At 44.8% G+C, this 14,899-nt stretch overlaps 1 protein-coding gene across 1 annotated transcript in view; it reads left to right on the forward strand.

The window, feature by feature from the left end:
- Positions 1-204: 204 nt before the first annotated feature.
- The window catches only part of TBPL1 (TATA-box binding protein like 1), an 80,686-nt gene continuing 65,991 nt past the window's right edge, over positions 205-14,899 (forward strand). The window contains exon 1 of the mRNA XM_033938271.1: positions 205-345. The gene's annotated coding sequence lies outside the window, so the exon portion shown is untranslated. The remainder of the gene's footprint in view (positions 346-14,899) is intronic.

Consider the following 14,899-nt stretch of genomic DNA (forward strand, 5'->3'; position numbering starts at 1 on the left):
TCCAAAGCACAACCTACCCTCACCCCTCACCCCAAATAAGCCTCACATCTTTCTCTACCACTATCCCCTTTCCCCCCCGCGTCCTACCTTCAAACTCGTCTTTTGAAACCATCGGCAACAACCGTTCCAAAACAAAAACCTACAACCCGCAGCGCAAATCGCCTCCGCCGGCGTCCCACCGCCCTCTGACGTAACGACTTGCCCTCTCTCTGCCGGAAACAGGAAGTAACGTCAGAGGGGGCGGGACGCCGGAGAAGGAAAGCTCCGGGGTTGGGCCCCGGGCCGGTGCCAGGCAACCTGTGTGAATTGCCGCTGCTGCCGGTGACCTCAAAGTCAAGTTTGAAGGTAGGGAAGCGGGAGGCGGGGAATGAGGGAGAGATGCCGGACCACGGGGGGCGGGGTGGGGAAGCGGAGGGAGAGATGCCGGGCCACGGACGGGGGGAGGAGAGGGGAGACATGCTGGACGGGAGAGAGTGGGAATGATGCTAGACCGCGGAAGAGGAGTCCCTGGGTCGCTGGTCGCGCGCGTGGAGAGAGTGTTCGGCGTGTGAGAGCGGCCAGATGCAAGTGCCTCTGCACCCTGTGTGTCTGTTTTAGGCTGGCGCAGGGCCCTTCGCAGGACGCATCCAGAGTAGCAATGGCTCTTTGTTGTAGAAAGTGTGTCTTATCTATCTGTAGATCTAAAGAGAGAGACAGATACACGCGTTTTGTGTTACGCATAGATAATCAGTGAATTAGAGAAGATCAGTGAGTAACATTTCACTTGATCGGCTACGCCGTCCTCCCAACAATTATGTGTCATCCCCCTCCCCTCTCTTTTGTTGTTACTGGAGTCTTTGTTTTGGGGGATGTTTGCTCACTTGCTCTCCTTTGCTGCCCCCCTCCAAACCGGGGCAAAGATCCTCTCTTCCCACACTCATAGAAAACATATGATTGGATGCTCCACGTTTGTGCATGTGTGTAACTTACTCCTAATTTTTAACTGATGAAAGCAGAATGTTCGAGATACCTTCACAACATGCAGTAGTCCCATAAAACCTAACTTTAGCAAGTTCCATTTTGGGAAAGGATATTTAAAGCTAGAAGCTTAGGTCTTAGAGAGCATAGCAATAATGGCAATTACAGTAATGATGCTGGAAAAGTTAGATGTGCTTTATGGAAAATTCCAGTATTAAATAACAATGATGATAATCCTAAAACGAGGGAAAGACTTCAGATGCCCCAGTGTCCAAACAAGTTTTTAAATTAAATGGGGTCGAGTACTATCATAGGTCAGAAAAACCTTGTTTAAAATAAAGTGCTTAGTTATTTTTTTAAATCATTTTTCTAACATTCATGCCCCAAACCACCTTAGCTTGCTTTATTTGGAAAAGATAGTTATAAAAAAATTGCAGCCTTTGCTTTAAAAAGATAATTATCAAAAAGATGCACTTGCTGCATCTTTTTGATATGTAGGCATGAGATGGATGCCCTAGGTCGTCCATCCATGCCTACATAACTAAGCACTTTATCTTAAACAAGGTTTTTCTGACCTCATTTTAGGATTATCATCACTGATACTGGGTTATGTATTTTACATTCACTTTTGTGTGATGGTGGAACTGCAGTTTGTTTCCATTTTGTTTTTATGAATTATGGAAAATTCCTACATTTAATTTGTGTGGGAGATCCTACATAATCAAGATGTGAAATTTTTTTTTTTATTGTAGTTGTTGCTTGACCTACAAACCTATCTGGGGATCCCACACATAGTTGGGGTTTTCAGGGTACCTATAATAAGTAAGCATAGAAGCCTAGTGTATGCAAACTGACCTCAAGCAAAATCCTTTTTAGGTATCCTGAAAACCTGACTACCTATGGGGTTCCCAGGACAGTTTTTAGCATTCCAGCCTTAGGACTAGGCAGATAGCTTGCCTGAGGTTTTCAAACATACAATAATCTGATAGCATAGTTTTACCAGAGGCAGGCCTTGTTGGGTGATCTTATCAGTTTTAAGTACCATTAGAACTGGAGTACTTGGATTTTAGTAGGTTTTATATAGATGACAGAAAATGAGCATCTTTGTATATGACATAAAAATGATAAGTGGGAAGCAACAAAAAGCAGTGCTGGATGGAATTCGTAAGGATTGGTACTTGATTTGGCGCTCTCTCTCTCTCTCTCTCTATATATATATATATATATATATAATGTGAGTGTGAGTGTGTGTGTGTGTCAAATACTATTTATGTATGTATTGGGTGACATTGAAGGGGTGCTGTTGGGAATTCATTTTTTGTAGATAAGTAAAATCTGCAACAGGATAGAGACCCTGGAAGTTGTGGATAAAATAAGAGATATCTAGAAAAGCTGGAAGAAAAGTCCAGAGTTAAAATTTAATGCTAAAAAAATACAGTTGTGGTGTAAAAACCCAAAGGAGCAGTACAGTTCAAGTATGCATGGCCTGTGCACAAAAGAAAGACCAAACCTGAAGATTAAGGTATCAAAATTGGTAAGGCAATGGGACAAGCTAGAAGGGAGGGAATAGGAGGGAAAAGGCCAGCAGAAAAAAAAGTAGGGATAGTGCCTCTGTATAAGTCTCTGGTGTGACTGACCTCAGAATATTATTTGCAATTCTGAAAACTGCACCTTTAAAAAATATATAAATCGGATGAAGTTTATCAAGAGGGAAGTTACCAAAATAGTCACTGATCTTTAAAATATGCTTTATGACAAACATGTACGTATACCCTGGAAGAGGGAAAGGGGACATATGAAAGAGATATTTACATGCCTATGAGGTAAATGTAAAGGGAAGACTATAATTAATACTAACCCCCTCATTTACTAATGCGTAGCGCGGGTTTTAGCACCATGGCGGTAACTACTCCGACACTCATAGGAATTTTATGAGCGTCAAAGCAGTTACCACTGCTGCCACTGCTAAAACCCACGCTACGCATTAGTAAAAGAGGGTAAATGATGGCAAGGAGGAGTAAAAAAACTTTTAGAGTGATTTGACATTACCATGTTTCGGCAATGATGCCTGTATCAGGAGTCGATCTGTCTACATCAGAGAGAGACACATTTAAGCCGTGTGTGATACTTACAATAAAAACAATACACATCTTAGACCTCATAACAATTTAGATAAAAGCTGTTGTACTATTACAATTACTAAAGTTATAATTGAAAATAAAAGTACAAATTATAGTTAAGAACGTGTATATATTACAAGTATGGACAATGAATAAAATAATTCCATAGTTTATAAGTATCTGTAATATATGTTGGTGCCTAGATATTTAAAAATGGATGTTTATAAGTCAATATAAAAAAATAAAACAATCTCATGATATATAAGATTATACAGACATATTTATGACATACAGAGTTGGTAACTGTTAACTGTATTTTATGTTTGTTTAACCTGTAACCCTTTCTGAACTCTTTGGGGAAAACGGGATAAATAAATGCCTACCTACCTATCCCCCTGTTTTACAAACGCATAAGGTGGGTTTTAGCGCTGGCAGCGGCGGTAACTGCTCCAACACTCATACGGCCTCCGCGCGGCAACAACCTTTATATCTCTATGGGGTTCGGGGCCATTAGCGCAGCGCAGCCGCTAGCACAGCTTTATAAAAGAGGGGGTATGTATATGAATCTGTTGTGTCCCTTAAGGCAACATAGAAGATAAAACAAGACAGATAGCATTGATTGATGAGCAAACATGATCCAGCTGGGTAACATACCCAGAGCAGAAGTTATGGCCTTACCTTCTAACTAGACAGATTAAATGAGCCAAATCAGTTTGTACCTTCATTTATTATACAGTATGTTATGTATTATGATACCTTTTAATTAAATTTTATCTGTCAGTCAGTATTTAAACATTGTGGCTTGCATTTTGTGTTAAACACATATAGGTGCTGTCCAGTGCTGTCCAGATAGCAAGTGGTGCTGAATAGTTGGGCCAGCGCTGAGTTGCTGTTGTCCAGACAACTGCAGTTCTCAAACCCCTATCTGGATGGCTAATGGGATAAGTTAACACAGCAAGTTTTCTGTTGTAACTTTATCTGGGCAATCTGAATATTACTACTCTGTGGATAATTGTTACCACTGCCCTCATTTTACCTACAAAGTTCGTTTGCACTATCTAGGAACTAGGTGGTGCAGTCTTCAAAGGGAATTCAGCAACATATCTACTGCTTATTGCTCTATTTAGTGGGAGCATGGTTTCTTGCTCCAAAATATTGTATATCCTTGGTCAAAAGTTTTGATATGAGGCTTTTTTTTTGTATTGATGGATTTCAGGTATAAATGAGTAAAACAGGTTTCTTGTGACAGTGTCTGATTGGAATTCTGGATATTTAGACCCCGATTCTATAAAGGGCTCCTAAATCCCACCTAACACTGAGCAGGACTTAGGCTTTCAAACTAAGTGGTTAATGAGCCATTTAAGGGTCTTAACGAGCAATAATTGGCACATGGACATCCAAAGGATGTGGACGTCCATTTGCCAATTATTATTCATTAAGACCCTTAAATGGCTCATTAACCACTTAGTTTGGACGCCTAAATCCCACTCAGCGTTAGGTGGGATTTAGGCGCCCTTTATAGAATCAGGGCCACAATTTCATGGACGTCCATTGGGAAAACTCACGCCTAACGGAATAGGAGTGGGCGTGGTATGGGCGAGGCTTCAATATGGGCATCCTTCGATTCATTTACATAACGCTGAGCGACCTAGGGCGTCCATCTCATGCCTACATTGTAGACGAATGAAAACTAGGTCTACGTTGGAGCATAGTTTGGGCTTCAAAGAGACCTGTTCTATGGACAGAACTTAGCCACAGTTTGGACGTCCTTAAATGCGATCTGCTAACTAGCTCTCTGGGTTTTTATTTTTGCTTTATTAAGCTCAAAATGCATTTAATAAGGCACCATATAAACAGGGCACATCAAAACAGATATATTGCATGCAAAACCTTCTATTTTTGTGGACAAACAGCAATGTTATTTGCTAATTAAAGGAAAACATCCATTAACTGAAGCAGAGCATATAAAAAAAACATAGTTTTAGGTTTCTTGCTAAAAAGCTACCCTTTTTTCTGACTTAACAGTGCTCCAATCAGCTCATTCTTGAAAGCGAAGAAAGCACATGAAAAATATATATATATATTAATTGCATACATAACTTCATTTACAAAAGCTTAAAAACAGAGAAAACAGATACAGACCTTAGCATGGCTTCTACTTCATTGCAAATGGAGGTGTGAAGCTGCACAGTGCTGACCTCATTGTGAGATCATCAAGATGAACCTGCAAGGCAGATTGCCACAATTAAAATATATGATGGGATTTGAACCTATGACCTCTGGAAGATGGGAGCAGGGCTTTTATCCATTGAGCCACAGCAGCTTCAACTAATGTCTTTCTTCCTCACATCTGATATGATAGCTTAGGGATCTGCTAAGCTATGATCTTCTCAGGTATTTTCACCTTCACATGGCTAGGATCACTAACCTCTCATGGTAGGAACCCTCACAACTGAAAGGAAGTGGCTGTGCCAGTGTACAGTTTTTCTGCTATGCAACCTTCAAACATCTCTGAACAAATCCCTCATTCCTTTCTAGAGGAAGAGATCTTCAGCTGGCAGGGACTTGGGAATCCCACCAATTTATATTTTGCATTTGGGTAGGAGGCTTGAGGCATGGCAGGAAGAAAATTTAGTGCCTGCCATTTTATAGGACTAATACATTTCTCAATTTTCAGAGGTTAAAACCTCTTTCTTCAGGTCAGTAAACTATACGGATGTTACAGTATCCCTGTTCTGAACTGAGGAAAGGAGTTATGGTCTCTGAATTAGTAAAAAATGTATTAAAATTAGTCCATTAAACAGGATCACTTTATTTCCATTTTCTATTAATAAATGATTATCAACAAAGCTACAATAATACTTTATCCTAAAGAAAAAATAAATAAAATAAATAGAATCTTTTTTCTATCTTTGTTGTCTGGTTTCTACTTTCTTCATCTTCTCATCATTCTCTTCCTTCCATCCACTGTCTGCTCTCTCTGCCTCTTCCATATGGCATTTGCCCTCTTTCTATACCTCTTCCGGAAACTGTCTGCCTCCCCCTCCCCCCTCATTGGTGTGGCATCCATCTACTTCTCTCTCTGCTCCCCCCATGGTGTGGCATCTGTCTTCTTCTTTTCCATCTTTCCCTCCCTCCCAGCAGATTTTAGCATCTCTCTCTCGCTCTCTCTCTCCTCCTTTCCTCACCTCAGATCTGGTATCTGTCTCCTTCCTCCTTCCTGGTCTGGTATCTGTCTCCTCCCCTTCTCCCCTCCCTGCTCTGGCATCTCTCCACTCTCTCCTGTTCTTCTTTCTCAATTTATTTTCTGCCTCTGTCTAAATTCTTTCTTACTATTCAGTCCTCAATTTCCCTGTTTCATTTTGTCTACCTAAAGCTTGCCATCTCTTTCCCTCACCCCTTCTAGTATCTAACTCTATCCTCTTCCCCCAATCCAGCATGTGCCCTTTTTTCTTTCTCTTCCCCACTTCCTTCCAGCTTCTGCTCCCCTATCTCACCCCTTCCATTAAATGTCTTTTCCCCCCACACTTCCATTCAGCATCTGTCCCCCCCCCCCACACACACACTTCTATTCACGTCTGGCCCATTTCTCCCTTACACTTCCATTCAGCGTCTGTCCCCCTCTCTCTACTCCTTCCATCTACTGTTCACCCTCTCTCTCGCCCCTTCCATCTATTGCCCTCTTTGCCCTTTCCATCCAGTGTCCGCCCTCTCTCTCTCTTCCATATGGTATCTTCCCTCTTTCTATGTCCCTTAAATAAACTGTCTATCCTGTGCTCCTTCTCTTATTTATACATGATTCATTTCAGCTTCACCCCTCTCCTTTTTTCTGTCTCCATCCCATCCCCTATGTTCTGGCATCTCTCTTCTCCTTTCCTTCCTTCCTTCCCTCTCAACCCCATTGCCTGGCATTTCTCTCCTTTCCTTCTCATCTATCTATCCCTCCCCTCCATGCTCTAGTATCTCCTCTCCTTCCTTTCCCTCTGATCTGGCATCTGTCTCCTTAGTTTCCCTTCCCTCCCCCCATGCCCTGGCATCTTTCTGCTCTCCTCTTCAATCTCTCCCTCCTCCTCCATTATCTGTCATTTTCTCTCCTTCCTTGCCCCTGGTCTGGCATCTGTCTCCTTCCCTCCCCCTCCATGGTCTGGTATCTCCTTTCCTTCCCCTCCCTCCCATGGTCTTGGCATCTCTCTTTCGTCTCCTCTCCTTTCCCTGGTCTTCCTTCTCCCTCCTTCCCTGCATTTCTCCCCCGACTGCCTTGTGAGGTGAGGTCAGCTTCCCTCCCTTCCACTCCCTCGCTGCCCTCTTGCCCACCGCCCATAAGCAAACTGAACCCAGGCCACGGGGCTCTAATTCTGCACACGCCAGCTTCCCTGCTCCTCTGAAACAGGAAATTATATCATTCCTATTTTTGGAGGAGCAGGGAAGCCGGTGCGCACAGTGTTAGAGCTCAGTTCACTCTAACACTGTGTACCGGCTTTCCTCCGAAGAAACAGGAATGACGTAACTTCCTATTTCGGAGGAGCAGGGAAGCCGACGTGTGCAGTGTTAGAGCTGCGCACGCCGGCTTCCCTGCTCCTCTGAAACAGGAAGTTAAATCATTCATGTTTCGGAGGAAGGAGAAGGAAAGCTGACACGCACATTGTTAGAGATAACTGAGCTCTAACACTGTGTGCGCCAGCTTCCCTACTCCTCCGAAACAGGATTGATGTAACTTACTGTTTCAGAGGAGCAGGGAAGCCAATGGGTGCAGTATTAGAGCCCCGTGGCCTGGGTTCAGTTTGCTTGCGGGCAAGAGGGCAGCAAGGAAATAGAAGGGTAGGAAGCTGACCTCACCAGGCAATCGAGGGTCCACTTTCCTGTTTGCTCCCCCCTAATGCTGGCCCTGGGGCACCCCTGATATTTTCGGGCCCGAGGCACAAGCCTGCTGGGTCTACCCTTTAATCTGGCCCTGGCTGTTCCTGGTCACTTAAATAGTGCTGAATATCAGGGGGGTTAGTAAATGAGTTTTCTTGTCATCATCAGCAGATGAATCCAGACTAGTGGGATTACATCCATCAACCAGCAGATGGAGATAGAGAGCGCTTGATTTATCCTCCGGTATATCTTGGATGCACAGCCTCCTGGCCAACAAGTATACTCTATCTCCAGCAGGCTGATGGATGGGTTTCTCACAGCTCCTGGATTCTGCAGTGTATTTCAGCCAAGCTTGGCTGTAGCTACCAGCACCAGTTTCCTGGATCTGAAAAATGGCTGCTGTCGTTCTGGTTCCTGGTTTCGGCTCCTTTGGACAGAAGGCTATTTTCTCCTTTTGCTGTGGCTTCAGTAGAGCTTAGGGGTGTTGGCCATACTGAGCCAACTTTAGGGACAACACCTGGGCCCATCCAGGTCCCTTCCCCACCTTCCCAGCCAGTAGAGAGAAGAAGCTGATGTGGTCAGAGGGTTCTTTCTCATAAGAAAAAAAGCCCGACCATGGATCCCAGCACAGTTCCCTGTGCGCCGCAGCACTAGCACTTCTCCCTTTGCCTTCCGGTAGTGCAGGAGCATGTGAGTACTTGGCTTAGGCCTCAGTAAAAAAAAAAAATGTTCCTGTGGCTTAGGCCTCAGGAGAGATAAATGTTCCTGTGGATTAGGCCTCGGTTGAGAAATACTCCTGTGCAGGGTCCTGGGGCTTTAGACCTCGGTTGAGAAATGCACCTGTGCAGGGTCCTGGGGCTTTAGGCCTTGGTTGAGACATGCTTCTGTGCAGGTTCCTGGGACTTTTGGCCTTGGTGGAGAAATGCTCCTGTGCAGGTTCTTGGGGATTTAGGCCTCGGTGGAGAAATGCTAATGTGCAGGTTCATGGGGCTTTTGGCCTCAGTGGAGAAAGGCTCCTGCAGCTTGAGGCCTCGGTGGAGAAAGGCTCCTGTGGCTTGAGGCCTCGGTGGAGAAAGGCTCCTGCAGCTTGAGGCCTCGGTGGAGAAAGGCTCCTGCGGCTTGAGGCCTCAGTGAAAAAAGGCTCTTGCGGCTTGAGTCCTCGGTGGAGAAAGACTCCTGCGGCTTGAGGCCTTGGTGGAGAAAGGCTCCTGCAGCTTGAGGCCTCGGTGGAGAAATGGGCATGGGCATGGTCCAGGGGCTTAGGCCTCGGTTGAGCTGCAGGATGGGGGCTGTACAGTGCCATTTTGAGGGGGGCAACACCTGGGCTCCCAGGTCCCTTCCCCCCTCCCCCCTTGAGGAATCTGGATACCTAGGTCCCATAAGCTCACTTGTTCAGTGGGCGCAGGGCTACAGAGGTTGCCATTCTCTTCGGAAAAGCGCCAATGGGAGGAGTTTGTTACTCCTTTGCCACAAAGGGCATCCAAAGCTGCTTCAATTGTAATCACACACGGCCACTGGCTTGCAGCAAGGGCGGGCAGCAGCGGAGGGTAGGAGGCCCTGAGAGTGGTTGGCTAAGGCCTTTCCCTCCCACTGCGAAAAGGACGGGGGGGGGGGGGAAATATTGCTATAGTTGCCAGCACCGCTGCTGTCAGTCTTTCTCCTCTCAGAGGAGGGACGCTGCCATCGGCAGTGATGCCTTTGCCCTCACTATTCGGCAGGCCGCAGGAGGTTGGCCTTCGCCGGGGTTCCATTTTGCTTGCGGCCTAGTGTACCTTATTTAATCCCGGCCAACTGACAGTTAGCTGGGGCTAGGCTAATTGTGGGCTAGTTGCAGCTCTTTCTCTCTGGCTCAGAGTTTTTATTTCCACTCCTTATTGGTCATTCATGTGGAGGAATGGGCTAAAAGTTGGATTAGTTGTCTCAGTGTCTGAGATTGTCGCTGTATCTCATTGGGGCTCTGTGAAAGGCATTTGTCACTTTGGGGCCCAGGTACAGTTTTGGTGTCTTGCCTCTTCTCTGGCATTCTTCTTGACTTTGTTCAGCAGTTTGCCTCCTGTGGGAGCCATATGGATTTGTGCTTCAGAGGGCTTCAGTTAGAGGGGGAGTCTTCCCTTGTCCCGTTTCCAGGCTTGATGCCCTAGACCTTGCGAGGGAAAGAAGGTCTGGTCTGCGGTGGTGCTCATGGGTTTTGACATCAGCTAAGAACCATTGCCAGGCATATTGGTTCCATTCCACAGGAGGTTATTTGTAGCCTGGCAGTCATGATATGAGGCTGCTTTGCACTCATTCTATTCGTGGAGGGCGAGGATGGATCCTGCTCACATGTGCTAGAGAGGTTAGCCTCCGTATGATCGTGGGTTACACACTCTCTGGAATGTAGTGTCTCCTTGGACGTGCGCTGCAGGGCAGGATTTGGGGGCAAGGGATTTCCCATTCGCTGGTTTATTTCCCTGCATACGTTTGGACACTTTGGTACATCCTACTAGTCTCTGGATTTATCTGCTGTTGATGACAAGGAAGGTAAAATTATGTCCTTACCTGATAATTTTCTTTCCTTTAATCACAGCAGATGAATCCAGAGCCCCACCCTGTTGCAGGGGTTTGTCACTCTCAGGCGCGGTTTCAGCATGCTTTCGGCTGAAATTGCATTCTCGAATTTGTAGCATCAATGGTGCGGGTAGCACGTGTGAGGGTATGAAGTTGCATATGTGTCTTTTGATTCATATGTCTCATACCTTTTATGTGCTTTACTTTGTGTTTTAATTCAACTGCTTTGAGAAGGCCTATACTGGTTGCCTAGGAGGCTGTGCATCCAAGATATACCCGAGGATAAATCAAGTGCTCTCTATCTCCACCTGCTGGTTGATGGATGCAATCCCACTAGTCTCTGGATTCATCTGCTGTGACTAAAGGAAAGAAAATTATCAGGTAAGGACATAATTTTATCTTATTCTTGATATCTTTGTTTTTAAGAAGCTCAGGTAAACAGCCCAAAAATCTTTTTTTGTTTAGTTTCCTGTATCATTTTTGTTTCAGGGGCAATGTCATAAATAGCATACTCGTATACTCCTACCAGTGCAGGAACATAAAAATTGCCATACGGGACAGACCAAAGGTGCATGAAGCCCAGCATCCTGTTTCCAACAGTAGCCAACCCAGGTCACAAGTATCTGGCAAAATCTCAATGAGTAAAACAGGTTTTATGCGGTTAAGAATAAACACTGCTAAACTAACTTCACCACCTTCTCTGACAACAAATTTCAGAGTTTAATTACACGTGTGAAGAAATATTTTCTCCAATCTATTTAAATCTACTACTTAGTAGCTTCATCGCATGCCCCCAAGTCCTAGTATTTTTGGAAAGAGTAAAAAAGCAATTCACTTCTACCTTTTCCTCTCCACTCAGTATTTTATAGACCCCTGTCATATCACCACTGAGCCATCTCGTCTCCAAGCTGAAGAGCCCTCACTGCTTTAGCCTTTCCTCATAGGGCAGTCATCCCATCTATAATTTTCATCTCCCTTCTCTGTACCTTTTTTAATTCCACTATTTATTTTTTGAGATATGGCAACCAGAATTGCACACAGTATTTGAGGACCAGCCATACCATAGAACAGGGGTGCCCACACTTTTTTGGCTTGCGAGCTACTTTTAAAATGACCAAGTCAAAATGATCTACCAACAATAAAATAAAAAAAAACACAAAGCACACTGTACGCAGAAAAAATTGTTTTTTTTTCAGAGGTCAAGGCAGATGACTTTAAAATATGAAATGTCACATCAGTAACAACTAGACAAATATATCCCCTCCCCTTTTACTAAACCACGATAGCGTTTTTTAGCACAGGGAACTGCGCTGAATGCCCCGCGCTGCTCCCGATGCTCATAGGCTCTCTGCTGTAAAAACTGCTATTGCGGTTTAGTAAAAGGGGGCCATAGTGCAAAATATAGACAGCAGCAGATATAAATTCGGACACATTTTAAATTTAAAATAAAATCATTTTTCCTACCTTTGCTGTCTGGTGATTTCATGAGTCTCTGGTTGCACTTCCTTCATCTGACTGTAAATCCAATATTTCTTTCTTTCTGCTTCCTTCATGCTTCCTCTCCTCCAGACCTCATTCCATTCCCCAACCAACATCTCTCTCTGTACCTCCATGAGTCCAATTTTTTTCTTCCTCGCTCCCTGCCCCCTTCCTTTTCTTTCTCTCTCTCTGCCCCCCCTTCTTTCTGTCTTTCTCTCTCTGCCCCTTTCTTTCTTTCTCTCTCCCTGCCCCCCTTTCTTTTCTTGTCTGTCTTTCTCTCTCCCTGCCCCCCAAGTCAGCGCCACCGATTCTCCCTGCTTCCCCAGTGCCAGGTCAGGCGCATACAAGTGATAGGCCCACAAGCCTTCCTTCCTGATGTCAATTGGCTGGCCTAGAACTTCCTCTCTGATGTCAGAATTGACGTCAGGGGGGGGGAAGGCTGTGGGCCCGGGGCTTGTTTGTGCCTGGCCTGGCATCGTGGAAGCAGGGAGAACAGAATGCAAAGGCAACACAAGTATTGAGGAGCCCGGGATGAGCTTCGCGATCGACTCGCATTGCCTTTACTATCTACTGGTTGATCGCGATCGACCTTTTGGGCACCCCTACCATAGAGTGATACAAGGGCATTACAACATTTTCATCTTTGTTTTCCATTCCTTTCCTGATAATTCCTAACATTCTATTTGGTTTCTTAGCTGCCGCCGCACATTAAGCAAAGGGTTTCAACGTATCCTCACCAGTGTTCTCCCCAGAAATTTTTTCCAGCCGGGTGGCATGAAAAAGTAGCCAGGTGGGGCGGGACGGGGAAATTTAGTGGTGGGGAAAATGAAAAGGTCCTTTTAATAAGGCTTGCTAGCCGTTTTAACACACGCTAAACGCTAACATGTCTATTATAGTTTATGGATGCGTTAGCGTTTAGTGTGCGCTAAAATAGCTAGCACGCTTTAGTAAAAAGATCACTAAATATGCTCTATTTTTATTAGTTAATTGTTATTAATTATTTTCCAATGCTCAATATGACTTTCTTTTTTTAAGGTTTGACACTTAGGCAGTGTTCCAGTAGCATTTAAGCCACCCTTGAAAAAAAGTAATGCAGATCCTCTTATTCCGAATAACTACTGGCCAGTATCAAACCTTCCATTATTTATTTTCCTATTCAGACACGTACTAATACTTAAAAATAAAAGCAACAGGGTTGGATTGGATTTATTGCATTTGATATACAGCTTGAATATAGGTATTAAGCAGTTTAACAATACTAAATATAGGCACTGAGCTACTCTCTACCCGGAACAGGCTCACAATCTAAGTAAACATACAAGAGAAGACATTACTAACATTACAGCGATATATAATAAAAGAAAGTACCACATGGAAAGTAAAGAACATTAAAGGCAAAGGAAAAAAAAAAATTTAGATCCAAGAAAATGAGTATTATAGTTATATTATAAGGAAAGATAGAATAGTTTGACAATCTAAATTTATAAATAAAAATAACAGGAAAACAAAAAAGATTAAAAAGTAAACTCTAGACCAGTGGTGACCAATAAGTCGAACGGTAGATTGGGAAGGCAACATGAGCCAATCACAGAGCTCATCCCGGGCTCCATGATAGACTCGTGTTGCCGTCCCAATCTTCCGGGCTGATCAGCCTTCCTCTCCCCGACGTCCCCCACTGCCGCCCCAAGCTCTCCCTGCAGAAGCGTTGGACCGACCAGCATTCCTCTCCCCGACGTCAATTCTGACATCAGAGAGGAAGTTCTGAGCCAGCTAATCGCTGCCTGGCTGGCCGGGAACTTCCTCTCCGACGTCAGAATTGACGTCGGGGAGGCGGAATGCTGGTCAGCGCGATGGTAGACTCAAATGAGGGAACGAGGAAGAGATGTGAGACTCAGTAATGGGGTAATGGAAGGAGAGTCAGACTTGGGGATGGCAGAGAGGGTAGAAGGAAAACAGGAAGAGGTGGCAGAGGGGGTGGAAGGGGGACAATGAGAGATGGATTTGGAGGAGCAAAGAGGAAGCAAGAGAGGGAGAAATGGACATAGAGAAAGGCAGATGGTACAAGGGGTGAAAGAGAGGGAGAAATGGATGTGGAGGGGGTAAAATGGGGAGAGGGAGAGATGGATTTGGTGTAGAGGGCAAAACGGGTTAAGGGAAAAAGATTCAGGGGAGGGGAAAAAGATTCAGGGGAGGGAGAGATGGATGACTCAGGGAGAGCAGAGGAGGGAGAGGAAAGATAGACAAGGAAAGGCAGAAAAGATATGGATTGGGGCCAGAAGAGGGAGGGAGGAGATATGTCAGACTTGGGAGGAGGAAAGATGTTGGACTTGTGGGAGGAAGAGAGAAAGACAGAGAGGAAGGAAATGAAGGCGGAGTAAGTGATAAGGAGGCGAGATGCTAGAAATGGTGGATCAATGTGAGAGAATTGTCGAGATGAGTGATTAGAATAATGAGTATATGAGGGTAGAAATGTGGTAATGGGAAGCAGATAAAAGGGGATGAGAAATGTGAAAGCTAGGGGATTAGAGAAGGAGATAGAAAGTTGATTAGATAAAAAGTGAAAAGGAATAAAGCAATGTTCCCTCTAAGCTGTGTGGCCGCACACCTTTTGATAGCTGCAAAGCCAGTACACCAGTACTCTGCTGCTGCTGCTTGTGGCTTTGTGAAGAAAGAAGTGCAGCTGGAAAGGAGGAGAAGGCCTACTTGCACATCTTAAGAGCTGACCAGAACACAGGAACACATCCTTGGGAGATGGGCACGAACTTGGGACACAGAAGGGAGGGAGAGAGACACGTTGGGACATGGGAGGGAGGTGGAGGGGTGCATTGAGACACAGAAGGAAGGGAGCATGAACTTGGGACACAGAATGGAGAGAGGGACATGTTGGAAGGAAGGAAGGGTGGAAGCATGAATTTGGGACACAGAATGGAGAGAGGGAC

Source organism: Geotrypetes seraphini, chromosome 3 (genome assembly GCF_902459505.1).
Source record: "Geotrypetes seraphini chromosome 3, aGeoSer1.1, whole genome shotgun sequence".
Taxonomy (NCBI): Eukaryota; Metazoa; Chordata; class Amphibia; order Gymnophiona; family Dermophiidae; genus Geotrypetes; species Geotrypetes seraphini.